The sequence below is a fragment of the Phyllobates terribilis genome, unplaced genomic scaffold (genome assembly GCF_046119375.1).
Source record: "Phyllobates terribilis strain yellow unplaced genomic scaffold, ASM4611937v1 Scaffold_7__3_contigs__length_470593459, whole genome shotgun sequence".
Taxonomy (NCBI): Eukaryota; Metazoa; Chordata; class Amphibia; order Anura; family Dendrobatidae; genus Phyllobates; species Phyllobates terribilis.
Genome location: NW_027362767.1, coordinates 1,665,161 through 1,688,910, shown reverse-complemented (window position 1 = coordinate 1,688,910; position 23,750 = coordinate 1,665,161). Strand labels below are relative to the sequence as shown.

The 23,750-nt window shown below is 50.1% G+C and overlaps 1 pseudogene; it reads right to left on the bottom strand.

Moving 5' to 3' along the window:
* Positions 1–266: 266 nt before the first annotated feature.
* LOC141153367 (dead end protein homolog 1-like) lies at positions 267–12,405 on the bottom strand (annotated as a pseudogene).
* Positions 12,406–23,750: the final 11,345 nt, after the last annotated feature.

Here is a 23,750-nt window from a genome sequence, read left to right as displayed (position 1 = left end):
TGACCGAATACTGAGCGTGTGTACGTGGCCTGATGTTTAACTGGAGCGCGCCGTCCGCAGAGTGCGGCACTGCATAGCGGCAGAGGTAGGGGCAGGTTCAGAGACGATGTAACATCTGCATGCATATGACGGCTCTGCTGACAGATGGAGCAGAATTCGGTGACTTTATCGTATAACTTTCCTCTGTCCCTGTAGATGTGCAGCAGCTAATTATCTAGAAGTCTGGAAGCCGCAGACACCCACCTGGCCCGGGGCCCAGGGGCCGATTATTCCTCCGTGGGGAAATCTCTGGGAGGGAAGGTGTTTGGAATATCCATTATCACCCGGCCCAGAGGCTGCAGCCGCTCTCGTTTCCTGCAGGTGCAGTGGAACTCGGTGTCCTTCTTACAGTTATGTCCTCATTCACACCATTAGTAAAGAGATGACTGATCCTTCACCCTGCTCCTGAGAAACATGATTCATGCTCTTGTGGCACCCCAGGTGTCTGGTTTCCACAGTAACGGCAATGTTATGTCTGAGAGCAGGTGGGAGGTCTCTTGGTCAGGGATCCTATGCATGCCACACCTCATGCCCAGTCCTGGGAGGGGAAGAACTTCCCCTATATAAACCTAGGGCTGAGGCAGGGTTAGTGAGTAGAGAAGAAGTAGAGACAGAGAAGCAGATATAGGAAAAGAACACCAGGAGCTCTGTGGGAGCAGTACTACAAGGAGTCAGGGGCTGGCAGCTGCAGATCTCGCCCTGACTGAAAAGTTATCACCGGACCCGGAGTCCGAGGCTGTGGGGACTAACTCCTATCCAGCAGCAGAAACCGACCGGCAGGGGATTGCAGGTCCTCTGGCCCAGAAACCCGAAGGTACGGTCACACACATGGGACCAGCACCGCCGTCGTGGAGCGGAAGCTACTAGAAGGCCCCGAGTCACCGGCCATACGGGTGAGCACCACACGGTACACTCAGGGACGTGGGCTACTTATACCCGCTTCTAGCAAGGTAGCCAGAAGAGTATCGTTAGTTTGGGAGGCCTACAACTCCGCCTGGCCAGGGGAGATCCCATCTGCTCAAGGACTGACCAGGCCCCAATCGCTAGCCAGTACTCCGGGAGGGTCTATCGTTGTCACCAGTAAAGACCCTGAACTACATCGTACCGTCTCCGAGTGGTTCCTGCTACCCCCATCATCCACGTCGGCTGCCCTGAGGCCATACCCCTCCCGTTGGGGGTTATACTATCACGCTGCACAATCCTACCACCGGCCTCAGCGGTCTGCCCTGCAGCAGCAGCTCCTTAGCTGTACTCAACGGGTGGCGTAGTCGTCCAACATCTACCGCTAATACAGCGCCACTTAGTCTGACTCCCTGGGCACGGACCGGATCACCGCCACGAGACTACAACCCTCAAGAGATCCGGCTCCGGGTAAGCTCCCGTGTGCGCAACGCAGCGCGACACAGGCCCAGGGGCGCGTCAACTTTTGGCGTAGTCGGCAGGATTCCGTGCCCGCAACCACCGGGTACTGCGTGCCTGAAAAAAGAGACTTTTAAACTTACCATCGGTGAAGATTCCCGCCATCCGGCGCCATCTTCAGCCTTCTTCCCGCCATCGGTGAAGATTCCCGCCATCCGGCGCCATTTTCAGCCTTCTTCCCGCCTTCCATGGAGTTTTCCCGCCGTTGGACGCCATCTTGAAGACGCCGCGCGGGAAGAAGAGGGGCGTGGACTCCGAAAGCGCGCGAGAACTGAAGCCCCGCCTCACGTCTGGACGTTGCGTAAGGTCCTGGAAGGAGCCCAGCAGACGCCGACGTCACAGGAGCGCGACGGAAGGTCCTCAACCCTGACGATCCACTGCGGAGCCGCGGCCTACGGAAGAGGATCATCGCAAGGTAGGCCACGGTCCACTAGGGGGGAGAAGGATGTCGGATACGGAGGAGAGCTTCACCGCTTCAACCCCCGCCAGCGCCACCGCTGTTGCGGTCATGCCTTTCACCATGCCCTATATCCCGGGGGCAGCCTGGCTACCCCAGTACTCAGGGGAGTCACATACCCTGCATGACTTTAGAGAAAAGCTGGATAGCCTCTTCCAGGTGTACCCCCTCACAAAGGAGCAAAAAGTGAGCATCCTGGTGGCCCAATTAACCGGGGCAGCCCAAAGGGAGGTAAAGTCCTGGCCACCTGGGGGGAGGACTGTCGCAGGGATACTAGCCCGGCTGAGGGACACCTTTGATACCCGCACCTCAGCCGAGATCAAGCTTAGATTCTACGGGTGCAAACAGCGGGCACATGAGAGTATAAGGGACTATGCCCTGAACCTACAAGAGGCCCTGAGAGCCATTAAGCAGACCGACCCTGACGGCGTGGGAGACGAGGACAGGCTGTTGACTGAACAATTTATAGAGGGTTTATATTGCAATGCCCACCGAACCCAGTTGCGGGCAATGGCCTTACAGGACCCTCATCTGGGATTTGCACAGTTCAAGGACAGAGCCATCCGGGTGCTTCGAGAACCGGCACCAGGTGGTGTTGTGACCCCCAGACGCCCCACTGCCACTTACCACCAGGAGGCGGCGCCCTTGTCGGCAGGGCCTGTGGGGGCTGATGCGCAGGCTTTGAACAATGACCCGGCTCCAGACCTGCACCATCAGGTCCAAGAGCTAGCTAAAAGCGTTGCTGCGCTAACCCGAACTGTGCAGTCTTTACAGGTTTCCACTCCAGGGAAGATCCAGCTGGCATCCGGACCGGAGGACATCCCGTGGCGTCGACCAAGGAGGACCCCACCGGCCAGAGGAAGACCCAGCGACCGATACAACGAGGACGGACGACCCATCTGCCGCCGCTGCAATCAACCCGGACATATGGCAAGGTACTGTCCTTTAAACTGGCACAACCTGGGGTAGAGGGCCAACCCCCAGGAAAAAGATCACCAGGCCCATCGAACTGGCGCGACAAATATGTGGGAGGACGTCCAGTCTTACCCGTGGTACTGGATGGCATTCCTATGAGTGCCCTACTGGACACCGGGTCACAGGTCACCACCATCCCGTACGTGCTCTTCAAGCAGTACTGGAATGACTCGGATATCACCCGCTACCCTGACGACGACTTGAGTATCATCGCCAGCAATGGTCAGCCCGTGCCACAGATTGGATTTAAAGAGGTGACCATTAAAATCGGTAGAGTCGAACTGGCAGCACAGGGACTGATCATTGTAGACATTGACAAACACGAGGGTCACCCAAAGATAACTCTAGGAACTAATGTAATTGAAAATTGTCTTGCAGAGGTGATTTTCCTTTTACAGCAGGTTGCCAAGAACGCCAGCTCCGGCCAGAAGCGAGTGCTCCAGAAAGAGATCCGGGCACTGATGCGACGGCAACAGCTAGAACTCTCCGGTGGTGAGATTGGTAGCGTGCGAATGTGTGACCCTTTCCCTATTGCCATGCCCCCGAAAAGTGAAATGATGATTTGGTGCCGGGCAGCTATTGGTCTGAGAGGTAGAGATTACCAGGCAATGGTAGAACCAGTTTACTCAGACAGTAGGCCCACCATTTTGACAGCACGGGGGGTGGTCAATGTATGCCATGGGAGGGTGCCCGTTCGCATAATAAATATCGGGAAGAGGGAAATGTACCTGCCCCGGTATGCCACGCTAGCCAAATTGTATACCATCAATCAAGATTCCATACAGTCCGTAGAACCCTTGCCTCCATCTTCCCCGGAGGAAGGTAACGGCTCTCAGAAAACAATGGAGGACTGGTGTCAGCAACTACATTTGGGTACTGACTCCACTCCCTCACACCAGAAACAGGGAGTCTATCGGGTGGTTCAAGAGTACGAGAGAGTGTTTAGTAAACACCCGTTAGACTTCGGGCGAGTCAAGGGGTAGAACACCACATCCCCACGGGAGACCATCCTCCCATAAAAGAGAGGTATCGACCCGTACCCCCTGCACACTACCAACACGCCAAGGGGATGCTTAGAGACATGAAGGAGGCTGGGGTGATCAGGGATAGCTGTAGCCCCTGGGCAGCTCCACTAATCTTAGTCAAAAAGAAAGACAACACCATGAGGATGTGTGTAGATTACCGGAAAATCAACCGTATCACACACAAGGATGCGTACCCCTTACCAAGGATAGAGGAGTCTTTGGCTGCTTTAAGATCTGCTAACTTCTTCTCTACCTTGGATCTCACTAGTGGGTACTGGCATGTTCCTGTAGCAGAGGCGGACCGGGAGAAGACCGCATTCACCACCCCGATGGGACTTAGCGAGTTTACCTGCATGCCGTTCGGACTCTGCAACGCACCAGGAACCTTCCAACGATTAATGGAGTGCTGTCTGGGCCACAGAAACTTCGAGACGGTCCTGCTGTACCTGGACGATGTCATCGTATATTCCAAGACGTATGAGGACCACCTGAAACACCTGGCGGAAGTGTTCGAAGCTCTGGCAAGCTACGGCCTAAAGGTGAAACCCTCCAAGTGTCACCTCCTGAAACCAAAGGTGCAGTACCTGGGACACGTGGTGAGCGCTGATGGAGTGGCTCCCGACCCTGATAAGATCACCGCAATTAAGGAATGGCCAAGTCCCTCCAGTGTAAAGGAAGTGCGGCAGTTCCTCGGGTTGGTAGGCTATTACCGCAGATTCATCCCCGGTTTCACCAAAAAGGCAGCTCCTATGCAGGACCTCCTGATAGGCCAGTCCCGGAAGGCCAAGAACCAGAAGCCGCCCTTCAAATGGGAGAAGTTAGAAGAAGAGTCCTTCCGCCAGCTGAAGATGGCCCTCACGGGGGATGAAATCCTGGCGTACCCTGATTACAGCCAGCCCTTTATCCTCTACACCGATGCAAGTAACATCGGGCTAGGAGCCGTACTGTCCCAGATCCAGCAGGGGAAAGAACGAGTAATCGCTTACGCTAGCCGAAAACTGCGACCCACCGAAAGAAACCCTGAGAATTACAGCTCATTTAAGCTAGAGTTCCTGGCAGTGGTGTGGGCAGTCACCGAACGCTTTAAGCACTACCTCGCTTCTTCCCGGTTCACCGTGTACACGGATAACAACCCGTTGACACACCTGGACACGGCAAGACTCGGTGCCCTAGAGCAGAGATGGATGGCCCGTCTGTCCAACTACGAGTTCACAATCAAATACCGGGCAGGACGCTCCAATACCAACGCGGACGCCCTGTCCAGGATGCCAAACCTACCGGACGTAGGAGAAGATCCAGAGGGACTGGAAGAAGTCGAACTCCCCGCGTTCCACCGTCATGGGACTATCCAGTATTCCCATCGGGTAAGGAGTAAGCAAGCCGCTACGTTTAACCCCTTGCCTCACTACGACTGGGAGGAAACGCAAGACAGTGACCCTGCCGTCCGGCTGGTAAAAGAGATGCTGACTCGGCCAGAGGCTCGCCTTGACCCAGACGCTCCGGAGGAAGCCAAGCAACTGTGGGCTGAGAAGAGTCGACTGTTCCTTTACAAGGGGAAGTTGTGCCGCAGAATGGTTAACTCCCGGACGCATGAACTAATCTGGCAAGTAGTGGTGCCACGGAGAGACGCAGCCATGGTGATGGAGGCATACCACGACGGGGCTGGACACTTCGGATGGAAGAAGCTGGAGTTCCTGCTGCGTGGGCGGTTCCACTGGGTAGGCATGAGGGGAACCATCGAGAGGTGGTGCAGAGACTGTGGCCCGTGCAACCTAAGAAGGAAGGACCGTGCCAGCCAGAAGACTCCCCTGCAGTCCATCGTCACCCGGCAGCCGTTGGAACTGGTAGCCTTGGATCATGTAAAACTGACCCCAAGCAGAAGTGGCTACGTCTACGCGTTAACCATTGTGGATCATTACTCCCGGTTCTTGGTTGTCGTCCCCGTCAAGGACTTAACGGCTCAAACAGCAGCTAGAGCCTTCCAGCAGCACTTCTGCCGTCCACACGGGTACCCGGACCAAGTGCTGACGGACCAGGGACCTGCCTTTGAAGCGGAGGTCTTCCAGGAATTCTGCAATCTGTATGGCTGCCGGAAGATAAGGACGACACCCTATCATCCGCAAACTAATGGACTTTGTGAGAAAATGAACCAGGTGGTAATGGATCTCCTGAAAACGTTGCCCCTGGAAGAACGCAGTCTGTGGCCTGAGAAGCTGCCCGATCTGGTGGACCTATACAACCACATCCCGGTAGGTTCCACCAACTGTACCCCGGCTTACCTAATGAGGGCGAGACCTGGTAAGTTACCTGTTGACCTGGAAATGGGAGTCCTGACACCCGAGGACACTTCACCAGAAGCAGACTGGGACACAGAGAGGCAGCAGCAGTACCGGAAAGTACAGGAGAGCGTGGAGCGAAGTCTCTGTCAGGCTAGGGAAAGACAAGAGAAAACTTACAACCAGTATGCTCCCGCTGTTCCCCTGGTACCCGGAGAGCAGGTCTTGAAGAGGAAAAGATGGCTCCACAAGTTGGACGACCAGTGGGAGAAGGACCCGTACACCGTACTGCCCTCAAGCCACGAGAACCCGAAAGTGTGTACCATCAGTAAAGACGGAGGGGAGACCATAGCCATTGTATCCCGAGATCACCTGAAGAAGTGTCCTGAACAGCTACGGAACCCTGAAGAGGAACAAGAAGACCATCGACCCGTAGAGGAAAGGGAGGATATGGTTAGTACTGTGCTCGGAGACTTCCCTCGGTCCTGGACTCAAGTCATTGGTGCAGTTGTGGTACCCGTCCTCACGTTCCTCCAACCAGCATCCCAAGTGCCTACGGAGCAACAGGTAGAGCTGGAAGAGCAGCCGGTCCAGGAGGCAGAAGACTCCACACAAGCAGAACAGGAGGATCAACCCTCTGCTTATAGTGAGCCTGCCGTACCCCTAGTGAGCCAAAGAGCCGGTAGACAGCTGCCCAGTTTACCCTTGACAGCTCCTACACCCTGTAGTTCAGGGCTAGACAGTCAGCTCCGTAGGTCCACTAGGGCCACTAGAGGCCAGTTACCCGCACGTTGGAGGATTTGAAGTGTATAAATTGTTTTATTTGTGGTTACCTGTTTTTCTTGTTGCTTGTGTATAATTATGTGTTTCTAGTTATTTATAGGAGTCCTTGGTGGATTTACCGGGAATCCTTTGTGTATAGTTGGAGCGTAACCCAGGACGGACTAAAGACTGTTAAGGACTCGGGGCAGGACAGACCCCTACCTGGTTACGTCTCCCTGTTTTGGTGAAATGGACACCTTGCTTTTCTTCAAAGACTGCACCCGGTTGCGGACACGCCGTAACCATCTTTATGTGTTTTTCTTATTGCATTATTATTGTTTATACCTTGTTATGTTTTTCTAAAAATATGTTTAGTCCCGGAGTACTAAATTTCACTAGGGGGGAATGTGGCACCCCAGGTGTCTGGTTTCCACAGTAACGGCAATGTTATGTCTGAGAGCAGGTGGGAGGTCTCTTGGTCAGGGATCCTGTGCATGCCACACCTCCTGCCCAGTCCTGGGAGGGGAAGAACTTCCCCTATATAAACCTAGGGCTGAGGCAGGGTTAGTGAGTAGAGAAGAAGTAGAGACAGAGAAGCAGATATAGGAAAAGAACACCAGGAGCTCTGTGGGAGCAGTACTACAAGGAGTCAGGGGCTGGCAGCTGCAGATCTCGCCCTGACTGAAAAGTTATCACCGGACCCGGAGTCCGAGGCTGTGGGGACTAACTCCTATCCAGCAGCAGAAACCGACCGGCAGGGGATTGCAGGTCCTCTGGCCCAGAAACCCGAAGGCACGGTCACACGCGTGGGACCAGCACCGCCGTCGTGGAGCGGAAGCTACTAGAAGGCCCCGAGTCACCGGCCATACGGGTGAGCACCACACGGTACACTCAGGGACGTGGGCTACTTATACCCGCTTCTAGCAAGGTAGCCAGAAGAGTATCGTTAGTTTGGGAGGCCTACAACTCCGCCTGGCCAGGGGAGATCCCATCTGCTCAAGGACTGACCAGGCCCCAATCGCTAGCCAGTACTCCGGGAGGGTCTATCGTTGTCACCAGTAAAGACCCTGAACTACATCGTACCGTCTCCGAGTGGTTCCTGCTACCCCCATCATCCACGTCGGCTGCCCTGAGGCCATACCCCTCCCGTTGGGGGTTATACTATCACGCTGCACAATCCTACCACCGGCCTCAGCGGTCTGCCCTGCAGCAGCAGCTCCTTAGCTGTACTCAACGGGTGGCGTAGTCGTCCAACATCTACCGCTAATACAGCGCCACTTAGTCTGACTCCCTGGGCACGGACCGGATCACCGCCACGAGACTACAACCCTCAAGAGATCCGGCTCCGGGTAAGCTCCCGCGTGCGCAACGCAGCGCGACACAGGCCCAGGGGCGCGTCACTCTAGTCACAGCTAAAGCTGCAGCCAATCCTGCAATAGGAGGAAATGTTTTGTTTATGCCAGGTTCTATAATATAGTCTGGTGCAAACAAGAACTGGGAATACAGCTCTGGAGGTGACTGGAGTATAGGATAATGTAACAGCTGAATAATGATCGCAGCTCTGGAGATGACTGGAGGATAAGACAAGGTGTATTAGCAGAATAGTGACTGCAGCTCTGGAGGTGACTGGAGGATAAGACACAATGTAACGGCAGAATAGTGACTGCAGCTCTGGAGATGATTGGAGGATAAGACATAATGTAACTGCAGAATAGTGATTGCAGCTCTGGTGGATAAGACACAATGTAACAGCAGAATAGTGAGTGCAGCTCTGGAGGTGACTGGAGGATAAGACACGATGTAACGACAGAATAGTGACTGCAGCTATGGAGATGACTGGAGGATAAGACATGATGTAACAGCAGAATAGTGACTGCAGCTCTGGAGGTGACTGGAGGATAAGACATGATGTAACTGCAAAATAGTGACTGCAGCCCAGGAGGTGACTGGAGGGTAAGATCTGATGTAGCAGCAGAATAGTGACTGCAGCTCTGGAGGTGACTGGAGAATAAGACATGATGTAACAGCAGAATAGTAACTGCAGCTCTGGAGGTGACTGGAGGATAAGACACAATGTAACAGCTGAATAGTGAGTGCAGATCGGGAGGCGACTGAAGGATAAGACCTGATTAGTGATGAGCGAGCATACTTGTTACTGCTCGATGCTCGCTGAGTATTTCCGGGGTTGCTCGGCGGGAGCTCGGGTCTCCTCCCTGCATGTTTGGCACTCTTTAGAGAGCCAATGTACATGCAGGGATTGTCTGCCACTCACTGTAATGCTGTAGCCATGTTGGTTGTGGCATTACAGTGATTGGCTGGCCGCACAGCGTCATCAGGTGTATATCTGACCTGGCGCCGCCATGCTCGTCACAGTCACTCCGGATCAGACAGTGTAGGGAGAGCTGCTGCTGCTGAGCTAGGGAGAGATTTGGTAGTGTAATAGTTACATATAGGCAGTAGTACTCCAGGAGTATATATCCATGTGACCTAACAGTCCTTCTAATGACTAATCCAGCTGCATATATTACTGGTGATAGCAGGAGTTAGGCAGGCAGGGTTTGTGGACAGTGTATAAGCAGAATAGGGTCCATTGCACGTTCTGTCTGCTGCTGTTACAGATATCCGTAGACTTAGCCCCATAGCTAATTTTTTTTTTGCTCTGAATCCTGATTATTTGATTAAAAAGCAATACAATACACCATTTAACTGCTCCACTTGCTTGTTAGCAGAATACAGCCAGATTTTTTTTATTTTATTCACATTACTGTATTGTGGAAGGAGAGAAACTTGTCCATCATCAGATGTGATCCCATATTACTGCGGTAATAATCCTGACATTTTTGGGAGCGTGCCAAATATTATACTCCATTTAAAGTCTGGCAGCTGCGTGTTGTTGAACGTATTCACACTTGGTCGCTGACCAATACTAAGCGTACTACAAGGCCAGTGGCTAAAACCGTGGTCATCAGACATATCAGATTTTTCTGTGGTACTAATCCAGAAATTTTTGTGTCAGATATTATACTCCATTTAAAGTATAATATATACTCCATCCAATATAGCAAAATATTGTACTACAGGATAACAGACACTCAAGCTTATTATAAGTTATTTTTATTAACATATATTTCATCAAAGACATATTAACAACGAACATAAAAGAGAATGGGAACAGGAAACCTCCAAATGCAGAAAAATCCACAGTAAAGCTGGGGTGTATCATAAATAGTTAATTGCAAATAAACCTACAGGTAAGTAGAATTACCAGCAAAATGTAATAGGCTAAGGCCGTATCTATAGGAAATCATGGAATTTCAAAGTGCCAATAGTGCAAATCATAAGAAGTCTCTAGCTATACGCCCATCTGTATCATGCCTCTTTGCTATAAAGTGCAAAAGTGCCTATATAAGAAATTTATTGCTTAAAATCCAAAATGCCTGTGGTTAGTTCAGTGATGTAGATTAATGACAACCAGGGTGTAGCTTCACCTCTTATACCCCTACACCGTTTCGCACCACGCTTCTTCCGGGGTTGTGGTTAGAGATGGGCGTATAGCTACAGACTTCTTATGATTTGCACTTTGAAATTCCATGATTTCCTATAGATACGGCCTTAGACTATTACATTTTGCTGGTAATTCTACTTACCTGTAGGTTTATTTGCAATTAACTATTTATGATACACCCCAGCTTTACTGTGCATCTTTCTGCATTTGGAGGTTTCCTGTTCCCATTCTTTTTTATGTTCGTTGTTAGCATGTCTTTGATGAAATATATGTTAATGAAAATAACTTTTTAATAAGCTTGAGTCTCTGTTATCCTGTAGTACATAAGTGTGCTACATTGGATGGAGTATACTGTATATTATTTGTAGTACAGTGTCTAGCAATTTTTTGACCTAGTTTTTTGGACTCTTATGAATAATCCATTTAAAGTCTGCCATTTGTGTGTTGTTGAACCTATTCACACCTGGTCGCTGACCAATACCATACTACAAGGCGATCAGACGTGATCCCATAGTACTGCGGTAGTAATACTGAAATTTTTAGGGAACGTGTTAAATATTATACTCCATTTAAAGAATTTAACAGTTGTGTGTTCAAAGCTATTCTCAGTTGGTCGCTGACCAATAGCATGTCGGTGAATAAAGTCGTCAGAGTATTACGCCACTTTTACGGACTGACAATAAAACATACAAAAACGAAACCAAAATGGATTTTCCTGGAAGAAATGTTAAGAAACATCCTTTCCAGGGTAATGACTTGTATATAAGGCAAAATAAATATGAAAAAAAAAACACTGCAGGATCTTTAGTATAAAAACCAGACTCGCCAATGTAACCTCTTAATCTTTGCAGCAGCGGTGGTCGGTCCCCTAGACAATGAGCAAACTCCTTCATGATGATAGAGGCCACCATCTCCTTAGCTCGATGCTGGTACTTTTATGTGGGAATGAGCTTGTCTCCAATCAGCCAGGAATATCCAGTGAATTATGGCACGCCATGGTTTGGTAGTAGCACCCAGTACCAGGAGCGAAGCCATCCACAATTTCCATACCTCAGGGATTTTATTTGGCTGACTGGCTGCCCAAACGTTTCTCACAAAGGAGCTGAAGACACTGAGTGGCAGTAGGTGCAAGTTTCTCCAGCATGACCTGTTTGTTAGATATCAAAGAATGGTAGAGTTGGAAGGGACCTCCTGGGTCATCTGGTCCAACCCCTATCAGAGGGAGAACATAACTGGGCTTGGCCAAGGTGCCAGATTGCATCTTAAGTCTTATAGATTGCTGGAGCCGGTCCACAGTAAAAAAAGCAGCCACAGAGTGTCCGGGAACCTTCACAAAGACTTTTCTTAGCCAGGGCTGCTTCTCGGTAAGAGTTGTATTTCACCACAGCCATATTCTTTAGGTCGGTGAAAGGACTGGCATAGAGGGAAACCCTATCTACTCCGGCTGTCATTTCTCCTGCAAAGTCCTCTAATGCAACTTGTTCCATAAGCAATGGCAGCCCGTCCAACATCAGCTCACACTTCTTGGTGCTTCGACACAAAAAGATCTTTACGCCTTGAATTTCATTACTACGGAGTTAGGCTATGGCCTGATCTGCAATGCGTTTTGAGAAATAACATGCATAAGCAAAGCCACGGTTTAGGCCACTGAAGGTCATCATTAAGCGAAATTCATACAACTTTCCAACAGACTGAAAGAGGGGTATCAATGCATCTTCATATATTTCTTGAGGAATATTGACAATAAAAATTTCAGATCCATGTGGAGGAGCTTCTAAAAACCCAACCTGGAAGGGGGCCGCCATGTTTCCTTTGTCCATTCTCTTGCACCAGTGATACATTAGAGCTCCACATCCACTCGATGAGTCCAGCTTTATTTTTCCTGTTCACAGAGTTGAGCCATATCTGCGGCTCGCAGGCTGCACTGACTGCTCTCTTCTGCTCCATGGCTCCTCTCCTGCAGTGTCTGTGTCTCTTTGGATAAAGCCATGTTACCAAGCTGATGGCCTGCAGAGAGTCTGATCTTTGACTCTCCCTGTAAAGTCTCTTTCAATTCTCTGTCTCTAATCTCCAGCTACTGCCACGCAAGGTGTAGGAAAGACTAAGTGCAACACGAAGGAAAGGGGGAAAAGGGGGCCCAGACTCTAGGGAAAGGGGGTAGTGGAGACCTCCTAGGCTGACCTATATCACCCTGTCTCCCCTAACGTCCCTATACTGGTTCCGCACCAATCACCGAACAGGAACCTCGCCCTGTCTTTCCCTGGCATTTGGCCCTGGCTAGGGAAGGGAGGGGATGAGTGCTAATCGATCCCCACTGACAACTAAAGACAGCAAGGGGGAACAAACAAGGGAAAATAGCTTAGCTTTAGTCGACTTCAGAGAGATGAACACATGTCCTCTTAGCACCAGAGAGGAAGAAGTACTGCACTAGCTCCAAGACTTCACAAGGGGTCATATGAGTATCGCCGGCACCTCCCTCTAGCAAACAGCAGGTATTTATACACCCAGTTCAGGGTGTTAATTAGCAAGAGGAAGGTAGCCGCTGGGTCCTAGAGAGACAGCTTCTAAGAAGGTGTCTGTAATGCCAAACGAATAGCTCTCCTGCAACCAACTGCAGGGCGACTGTCTGTCATTTCTAACACACCCGTGACAGTTAGAGGCATATGTTCCTTAAATAGGTCAATTGTCCTTTTAAGTACACATCCACAGGTCAAAGATTATGGAGGGTATTAATTATTCAACAGGGCTCAGGTCACATTCTTTGAGCCTTTAATCAATTTACATAGTTGGTATAGCTGGGGGCTCTTGTGAATAAATATCTAGCTGGCTTTAATATAATATAAAAGTAGCATAGTAACATTCATCATTGTTTCAGAACCAAGAGCAGACAACAATCAGGGTTATACAAATACTGGTCTGTCCTTCTTGACCCACCACAGAAATACACATACATTCACAAGTTAACACAAACACAATAGTGTATTTCTCTTGACAAATCTAACCGTCTGGCTGATTACGATTATAAGCTGTTTCGTCACAGTAGTGGAGGGCCACAGTTAAAAATATATTTTCTATAATTAAGGAGTGGGTCTCCTAGATTGGTAACATTGACGCTTGGGAGGTATACGTATATATTATATATTAAGTTATAGGTAGGCCCCTAAAAATAGTTCCTACGCACATCATAAACACCTTTAAAAAAATTATGTGGTCGTTGCATGATGGTCACCCTGGTGATATGGTGGTGGAGGATGAGGAGAAGGAGGAGGGCGACATAAAATAGAAGAAATCCTGCGGTGTATATATTACCCATGTCTGGGTGTGAAGGGGTGACCCCCAAAAAAATAACAACTGGATTTCAGTTTATGTTCGATGCTGTCATCTAGTGGTGTTGAGAAGTCTGGCCCAATCCAGCCCTTGTTCATTTTGATAAGAGTCAGCCTGTCAGCATTTTCAGTTGACAGGCGGATGCACCTATCAGTTATATCAGTTATAATGCCCCCGGTGACACTAAAAACCATCTCTGACAAAACCCTAGACCAGGACCTCCAAGGCGTACAGAGACAGTTCATGCCACGTGTCCAGCTTGGATGCTCAATAGTTGTAAGGCACAGAGAGGAATCCTGGAGGATGCTGGTACGGTCGCCAAGGTAGTCCTTCAGAATCTTCCAAAACTTTTCCCTCCTTGTCAGTGTACCCTGTGTATCAGGGCCTGGGCGCTGGGAGGGTCTGAGAAAACCGTCCCACACCGTTGTCAGCGTTCCCCTGCCTCTGGCGCATCTGGTTTGTGTCTCCCTTGCCTGTACTCCTTGGGTGTCCAATTCCCAACTGTGACCCCTGCGTTGTCAGATGGGAATTTTTAAAATAATTCTTTAACAAGGGCCTGAAATAGTGAATACTTAATATCTCCAAAAATGAACTCCTTCTGTTTCCTCCCTCTACTAACCTACCTCTACCTGACTTTTACTAACCTACCTCTACCTGACTTTTACTAACCTACCTATATCTGACCTTTACTAACCTACCTATATATGACTTTGCAATTTCCTTTAGGTGGTGCCACCATAACTCAGCACGCCTGCTGTCTTGGAGTCATATTTGACACACAACTTTCCTTCATTCCCCATGGAAAATCACTCACTTGCTCATGTCACCTGCACCTTAAAAACATCTCCAAAATCCGACCCTTTCTCACCTTTGATATGCGAAAACTCTTACTGTCGCTCTTATTCAGTACTGCAAATCTCTTCTAATTGATCTCCCTCTAAACAAACTCTCTCCTCTCCAATCCATTCTGAATGCAGCAGCCAGGGTCGTATTTCTATCAAGTCGCTTCACCAACGCCTCTACCCTGTGCCAGTCATTGCACTGGTTAGGTTACCCATTCACTACAGAATACAATACAAACTCATCTCTCTCACCCACCAAGCTCACCAAAGTTCTGCACTGCCCTATATTTCATCACTCATTTCTGTCTATCACCCCTCCCGTGCCCTCCGTTCTGCAACTAATCTAAGACTAACATCCTCCTGAATCCGAGCCTCACTCCTCCATCTCCAAGACTTCTCTCATGCTGAGCCAGTTTTCTGTAATGCCCAAAATGCGTACGACGTGAGGGTCATGGTAAAGGCAGCGGAACATAAAGGTGGCCATGTGTGCCAGACTACCAATAGCCAAGACTTCCTCACCAAGAGGACGACTGTCCATGCTCTCCTCAACTTCCTCCTCCTCCTCACTATCACTCAATCCGCGTTGAGATGAGATGAGACTGGACTGTGTAGCATTACCCTGTATAGTTCCTTGCTCCATCTCATCATGCTCCGCCTGCAATGCCTCCTCTTTAATTGTGAGCAGTGAGCGTTTAAGTAGACAGAGAAGCGGGATGGTGACGCTAATTATGGCATCATCGCTGCTCACCATCTTGGTGGAGTCCTCAAAGTTTTGGAGGACGGCACAGATGTCAGACATCCATAACCACTCATCAACTCTTATGTGCGGATGCTGACCTTAATTCCGACGGGCGTGTTGAAGCTGGTACTCAACAACTGTCCTCTGCTGCTCACAAATCCTTCCCAACATATGCAACGTTGAGTTCCAACGCGTGGGGACATCACACACCAATCGGTGAGCTGGAAGCTGCAAACGCTGCTGAATCACGGCAAGGGCAGCGGAAACTGTAGGTGGCTTTCAGAAATGGGCACACAAGCAGCTCAGGCAGACCCGGGTAGGTTTTCAGAAACCACTGAACTACTAGGTTGAGCACAAGGGCCAGGCATGGTACGTGTGCGAGCTCACCTCGCTTCAGAGCCGCCACCAGGTTCCGACCATTGTCACACACGACCATGCCTGGCTGTAGGTTCGGCTGTGAGAGCCACAGATCTGCCTTGTCTGTTACAGCTTTCAATAACTCTGCAGCGGTGTGCAGTTTGTCACCTAAGCATACAGTCCTGCTCATTGTTATTAGCACCTATGAAGTTTAAGTGCATAATCTGGAATATCTCCTGAAAAAAATTAATCAAGTGGTGAAGATGGAGGCTTAAGAGGAGGAGGTGCAGGAGATGTAGAATGTGAGGGCAACCCTGATTGACCCAGGGGCCGCAATCCTCTGCTTTGGTAGGACGTATTCCATCCCAGGGTCTGACTGTGTCTCGGCTTCCACAATATTAACCCATTGTGCTGTCAGTGAAATGTACCATCTCTGGCCAAAAGCACTTGTCCACGTGTTTGTGGATATGCGGTCCTTCCAAGTAGCTGCTTTGGTGAGGGCATGGGAAATGTTCTGGGATACATGCTTGTGTAAGGTGTGGACGCCACACCGGGAGAAATAGTGGCGGCTGGGGACCGAATACCGAGGGACAGCCACCGCCAAAAGGTTGCGGAAAGGTTCCACCTCCATGAGCCTAAAAGGCAAAATTTCTAGTGCAAGCAGTCGAGAAATGTGGCAGTTTAGTATTGTGGCTTGTGGGTGGGTTGCTGCGTATTTGCGCTTGCGTTCCAAGGACTGGGGTAGGGACAACTGAATGCTGCGCTGGGACGTGGTTGCTGACGGTGATGGTTGCAAGTGTGCAACGACAGGTGCAGGGTGGGAGGCATCTTTGCCTGCATCATGGATGGAGGTTTGGCGTGCACGTACAACAGGGGAAGAGGCAATGGTGTCACCCGCAGATACTGTTTCTGGACCCTGGTGTTCGGCCCATCGACTTCATCGTCCACCACCTAGTCTTACACTTCCGCACCCTGGTCCTCCTCCTGACTTTCTGTCCATTGTGTCTCATCATCATCCAGCTCTTGCAACAGTAATTGTACTTTCCCTCCGTCACCTTCGGGTGACCATCGCTGCTCAAACATTTGGGCATCGCTAAATGTGATTTTCTGTTGCCCCACTTGAAGCGGACCGAGCCAGAGGCCAGAATCTATAAATGGACAGATGAACACAACAGCTCTTCGGAGTGTCCAAGTGTGGGATGAGTTGTCTCCGGTCACTCGGCATGGTGGGAGGAAGGAGGATTAGGGTGAGGAATATGCCGACTCCAAGTAAAAAAAATCTCCCGAATCCGCACATTCCTCAAACCATAATCTAGAAAAATACTAGTGCATGCCCTCATCATCTCCCGCTTCGACTACTGCAACCTCCTGTTCTGTGGTCTACCTTCTAACACTTTCTAACCCCTCCAATCTATCCTAAACTCTGTTGCCCGATAAATCCATTTGTCCCCCCACTATTCCGCAGCCTCTCCCCTCTGTCAATCCCTTCACTGGCTCCCCATTGCCCAGAGACTCCACTTCAAAACCCTAACCTTGGCATACAAAGCCATCCACAACCTGTTTCCTCCATACATCTATGACCTAGTCTCCCGGTACATACCTGCACGCAACCTCCGATCCTCACAAGATCTCCTTCTCTACTCCTCTCTAATTGTCACGGGTGTGTCAGGTTTGACAGACAGTCATACGGGGTCCGGCTGTAGAAGGTCGCTGCGTTTAGCCTTGCAAACATCTTCCTGATCCTTTCATGATCCCTCTCTGTCTAGGACCCAGTGGTGATCTTCACCTTGCTTGGGGATTATACCATTGTGATCCCCATCTTTTGCTGCTAATTACCACACCCTTGCTGTATCCTTATATACACTCAGTTTCTACAGAAAGTTACTGGTGATAGACTGTTCTTATCTATTCAGGCTTGGAATTCTAGTAGTTGGCTAGAATTTTCTTGGAGTTCCTTCGTGGGTTGTTGCCTTGTTTTCCCCGGTGTCATCTTTAAGCTAAGTGAATTCCCTTGTTTGTTTCCCCTGTGTGTACTTTAGTTTGCAGTGGGACTGACTAGTGCTCACCCCTCCCCATCCCCACCTAGGATCTAGCTTTAGGGTCAGCTAGGTCCAGGTTTCCTGCTCGGCGATAGGTGCAGAACCTATATAGGGCCCATAGGGGAGTCAGGGTTTGTCGTTTGAGCTGTTTAGGGGTCTCCACTCCCCCTTTCCCCACTTGTAGGGTACCCTTTCCTTTTCCTGTTGTTATACGCTGGGTTCTCCCCATACCCAGCTTGACACTTATCTCCTCTTCCCACAATCGCATACAAGATTTGTCCCATGCATACCCCTTCTCTGGAACTCTCTACCCCAACATATCAGACTCTTGCCTACTGTTGATACTTCCAAAAGGAACCTGAAGACCTACCTCTTCCGACAAACCTATAACCTGCAGTAACCCTCGCTCCACCATACCGCTGCAGGACCAGCTGTACCCCACCTACTGTTTCCTCACCCATGCCTTGTAGACTGAGTCCTCGCTGGCAGGGTCCTCTCGTCTCCTCTCGTCTCCTCTCCTGTACCAGTCGCCGTCACGTTTTTGTTCAAGATTATTGTAATTATTTTTGTGATGTCGCCATGGAATAAATGGCACTATAATAATAAGAATGTGATCCAGACTCACATCTACTGAGACTGGACCGTGTGGAAGACAGGGTGGTGGTGGTGGTGGCAAACTGACTGGAAGCTTTATCTGCTTTCCAACCAACAAACTTTTCACACTGCTCTGGCTTCAATAGTTGTGTACCGCGGCCCCTAGAATTTGGGACAGGAAGGTCGAGTGAGAAGATGTGGGTGTTTGTTGTGCTCCCTCATCAGGCAAAGTTTCATCTTGCCCACGGCCTCTGCGTGCACTATCACCATCACCATCACGTCCACTTCCCCGTCCCTTGACCATTTTAAATGGAGTTTAATATTTGTCACGTTGCCAAAAATGTCTGTATTATTACCGCAGTAATATAGGTTCACTTCTGATGGGCACACTTTTAGGCAGTGACCTGGGTGTCAGAGATGCTTCCAGGGGTCTTCCCCATGCTGTTCCCATGTCTTTTCAGCACTTTATGCATGTGTCACACAGCACATGGCCAGATAAGGTTGTAAAATGCTAAAATTACATTTCCCAGTGAATGCATTTGTCTTTGTTGAAAGCAATGCAAAAGTGCAAAAACGCATAAAAAATGCTACTTGTGAACATAGCCCAAGGTGTGGAGGAGTATTTTTGGTTTTGGTTATTTATTTTGCCTTATATACAAGTCATTACCCTGGAAAGGAAATTACTTAACATACAGTATTTCCCAGGAAAATCATTTTGGATTTGTTTTTGTATGTTTTATTGTGAGTCCGTAAAAGTGGCTTAATACCTCTGACAACGTTGCTGACAGCAGTGACCTGGGAGTCAGAAATGCTTCCTGGGGCGATCCCCATGCTGTCCCCATGTCATTTGAGCAGTGTTCCCATCAATTTGGACAATTTTTAGGCCCTCTGCAGACCGCCGGGGGGAGCCGCCTGAAAAATGCTCGGGTCTCCCATAGACTTACATTGGGCTCGTTGCTCGGGTCGATCACCCGAGAATTCCAATGTGCTCGACCCGAGCAATGAGTACCCGAGCATTTTAGTGCTCGCTCATCACTAGACCTGATGTAACAGCAGAATAGTGACTGCAGCTCTGGAGGTGACTGGAGGATAAGACATGATGTAACAGAGAATAGTGACTGCAGCTCTGGAGGTGGCTGGAGGATAAGACGCTATGTAACAGCAGAATAGTGACTGCAGCTCTGGAGGTGACTGGAGGATAAGACATGATGTAACAGCAGAATAGTGACTGCAGCTCTGAAGGTGACTGGAGGATAAGACATGATGTAACAGCAGAATAGTGACTGCAGCTCTGGAGGTGACTGGAGGATAAGACATGATGTAACAGAGAATAGTGACTGCAGCTCTGGAGGTGGCTGGAGGATAAGACGCTATGTAACAGCAGAATAGTGACTGCAGCTCTGGAGGTGACTGGAGGATAAGACATGATGTAACAGCAGAATAGTGACTGCAGCTCTGAAGGTGACTGGAGGATAAGACATGATGTAACAGCAGAATAGTGACTGCAGCTCTGGAGGTGACTGGAGGATAAGACATGATGTAACAGAGAATAGTGACTGCAGCTCTGGAGGTGGCTGGAGGATAAGACGCTATGTAACAGCAGAATAGTGACTGCAGCTCTGGAGGTGACTGGAGGATAAGACATGATGTAACAGCAGAATAGTGACTGCAGCTCTGAAGGTGACTGGAGGATAAGACATGATGTAACAGCAGAATAGTGACTGCAGCTCTGGAGGTGACTGGAGGATAAGACATGATGTAACAGAGAATAGTGACTGCAGCTCTGGAGGTGGCTGGAGGATAAGACGCTATGTAACAGCAGAATAGTGACTGCAGCTCTGGAGGTGACTGGAGGATAAGACATGATGTAACAGCAGAATAGTGACTGCAGCCCTGGAGGTGACTGGAGGATAAGACATGATGTAACAGCAGAATAGTGACTGCAGCTTTAGAGGTGACTGGAGGATAAGACGCTATGTAACAGCAGAATAATGATCGCAGCTCTGGAGCTGTCTGGAGGATAAGACATGATGTAACAGCAGAATAGTGACTGCAGCTCTGGAGGTGACTGGAGGATGAGAAATGATGTAAGAGCAGAATAGTGACTGCAGCCCTGGAGGTGACTGGAGGATAAGACACGATGTAACAGCAGAATAGTGACTGCAGCTTTGGAGGTGACTGGAGGATAAGACGCTATGTAACAGCAGCATAGTGACTGCAGCTCTGGAGGTGACTGGAGGATAAGACGCTATGCAACAGCAGAATAATGATCGCAGCTCTGAAGGTGACTCGAGGATAAAACATGATGAAACTCAAAGTAAGCAATCATAAAATGACTGTTCAGCTTGGACACAGCGCACAATCTGAGTTTTGTATGAAAGGGAGGAATCTTAATTTGCAGAGAGACTTCGCTGCTCCAGGAGGGAGATAAACCAGCGTCTGATTGATACAGAAGGTTTAATAAGCCCCAGTCCGGCCAACATTTCCCTGTTGTTATAAATCACGAGGAGATGCAGATGATGGAGAGGTAGTCCGGATCTGTCACATGACCGGGGAGTTGTCCTCTCTGGAGAACTGCGGTTTTAGCTGCAGATCCCTGAATCCTGTTCACATCACACATCTGGGACGTATTAGGAATATATACAACTAGCTATTGAACCCGTTCTACGCCCGGGTGGCGAGCATTTTTATTGGTATATGGTCTCCCATGCTGGTATGTGCTGCCCCCCTCCTGGTATTTGGGCTTCCCCCATCCTGTCCCCAACCCCAATCCTGGTATGCATGGCACCCCTCATCCCCAATCCTGGTATGCATGGCCCCCCTAATCCCCAGTCCTGGTATTTATGGCACCCCTCATCCCCAATCCTGGTATGCATAGCACCCTTCATCCCCAATCCTGGTATGCATGGCACCCCTCATCCCCAATCCCGGTATGCATGGCACCCCTCTTCCCCAATCCTGGTATGCATGGCTCCCTCATCCCCAATCCTGGTATGCATGGCTCCCTCATCCCCAATCCTGGTATGCATGGCACTCCTCATCCCCAATCCTGGCATACATGGTACCCCTCATCCCTATCCTGTCATACGTGGTACCCCTCATCCCTATCCTGGTATGTATGGTACCCCTCATCCCTATTCTGATATGTATGGTACCCCTCATCCTGGTATGCATGGCACCCCTCATCCCAGAAACCTGGTATGCATGGCGCCCAATCCCTCATCCTAGTATGCATGGCACCCCTCATCCCTATTCTGGTATTCATGATACCCCTCATCCTGGTATGCATGGCACCCCATCCCTCATCCTGGTATGCATGGTACCCCGCATTCCTATCCTGGTATGTATGGACCCTTCATCCCAGAAACCTGGTATGCATGACACCCAATCCCTCATCCTAGTATGCATGGCACCCCTCATCCCTATTCTGGCATGCATGATACCCCTCATCCTGGTATGCATGGTACCCCGCATTCCTATCCTGGTATGTATGGACCCTTCATCCCTATTCTTGTATGCATGGCACCCCTCACCCCCCAATCCTGGTATGCATGATCCCCTCACCCCCCAATCCTGGTATGCATGGTCCCCTCACCCCCCAATCCTGGTATGCATGGGCCGCTCATCCCCCAATAATGGTATGTGTGGTACCCCTCATCCTGGTATGCATGGTCCCCTCATCCTGGTATGCATGGTCCCCTCACCCCCCAATCCTTGTATGTGTGGTACCCCTCACCCCCCAATCCTTGTTTGCATGGTCCCCTCACCCCCCAATCCTGGTATGTGTGGTACCCCTCACCCCTCAATCCTGGTATGCTTGGTCCCCTCACCCCCCAATCCTGGTATGCGTGGTACCCCTCACCCCCAAATCCTGGTATGCGTGGTACCCCTCACCCCCCAATCCTGGTATGCATGGTCCCCTCACCCCCCAATCCTGGTATGTGTGGTACCCCTCACCTCCCAATCCTGGTATGCATGGTCCCCTCACCCTGCAATCCTGGTATAAATGGTCCCCTCACCCCGCAATCCTGGTATGTGTGGTACCCCTCACCCCGAAATCCTTGCATGCATGGTTCCCTCACCCACCAATCCTGGTATGCATGGTTCCCTCATCTCCCAGTCCTGGTATGTGTGGTACCCCTCACCCCCCAATCCTGGTATGCATAGTTCCCTCACCCCCCAATCCTGGTATGTGTGGTACCCCTTACCCCCCAATCCTGGTATGCACAGTACCACTCACCCCCCAATCCTGGTATGTGTGGTAACCCCTCACCCCCCAATCCTGTTATGTGTGGTACCCCTCACCCTCCAATCCTGGTATGCGTGGCCCCCTCACCCCCAATCCTGGCATGTGTGGTACACCTCATCTTGGTATGCATGGTCCCCTCACCCCCCAATCCTGGTATGTGTGGCCCCCTCATCCCTTTCACGCTGTACAGACATACAAAAAAATAAACACTTATACTCTCCTTTCTTCTCTGTGCTCCAGGGCTGCTGTGTCCTGTTCTGCCGGAGGCCGGGGGAGGAGTGCGGTGCCAGAGCACCGCGCTGTCCGGTGCCATTTTGCTGAAGACACACTGCAAATGTGTCTTCAGTAAAATGGCGCCGGATAGCACTATGCGCATACGCCGATTCCAACGCCTCACTCCTGCCCCGATGTCCGGCGAAGAGAGGCGCCGCGGCAATGCTCCTCCCGGTCAGGTAAGTATGTAAGTATGGCGCCGCGATCTCCGGCGTCATACACTGCACTTACGTGTAACGGCTCCATGCGTTCTTCTGTCTGGAGCCAGACTGCGCGTCACGCATGCGCAGTCTATCGAGGCTTCAGAAAGAGACACTCATCCCCGGTTATATTATAGATGAGCAGAGGGACCTGACATGGGTAACCCGAAATCACTGATACAGGACCCCGCCCCTCATAGAGTGAACCACTAATAACTAACAGGGACAAGGCGCAATCATCATGAGAGTCATCAGCTGCAGCCCGACTACTGCCAAGAGGAGTCCTGGGAATACAGATCAGCATGAATTCACAGCCGGTGCCAAGGGCATATAGTAATAAAACACTGCTACTCCAGAGCTGCACTCACTATTCTGCTGGTGCAGTCACTACGTACATACATTGCATTACTGATCCTGAGTTACCTCCTGTATTATACTCCACAGCTGCACTCACTATTCTGCTGGTGCAGTCACTACGTACATACATTGCATTACTGATCCTGAGTTACATCCTGTATTATACTCCAGAGCTGCACTCACTATTCTGCTGGTGCAGTCACTGTGTACATACATTACATTACTGATCCTGAGTTACCTCCTGTATTATACTCCAGAGCTGCACTCACTATTCTGCTGGTGCAGTCACTGTGTACATACATTACATTACTGATC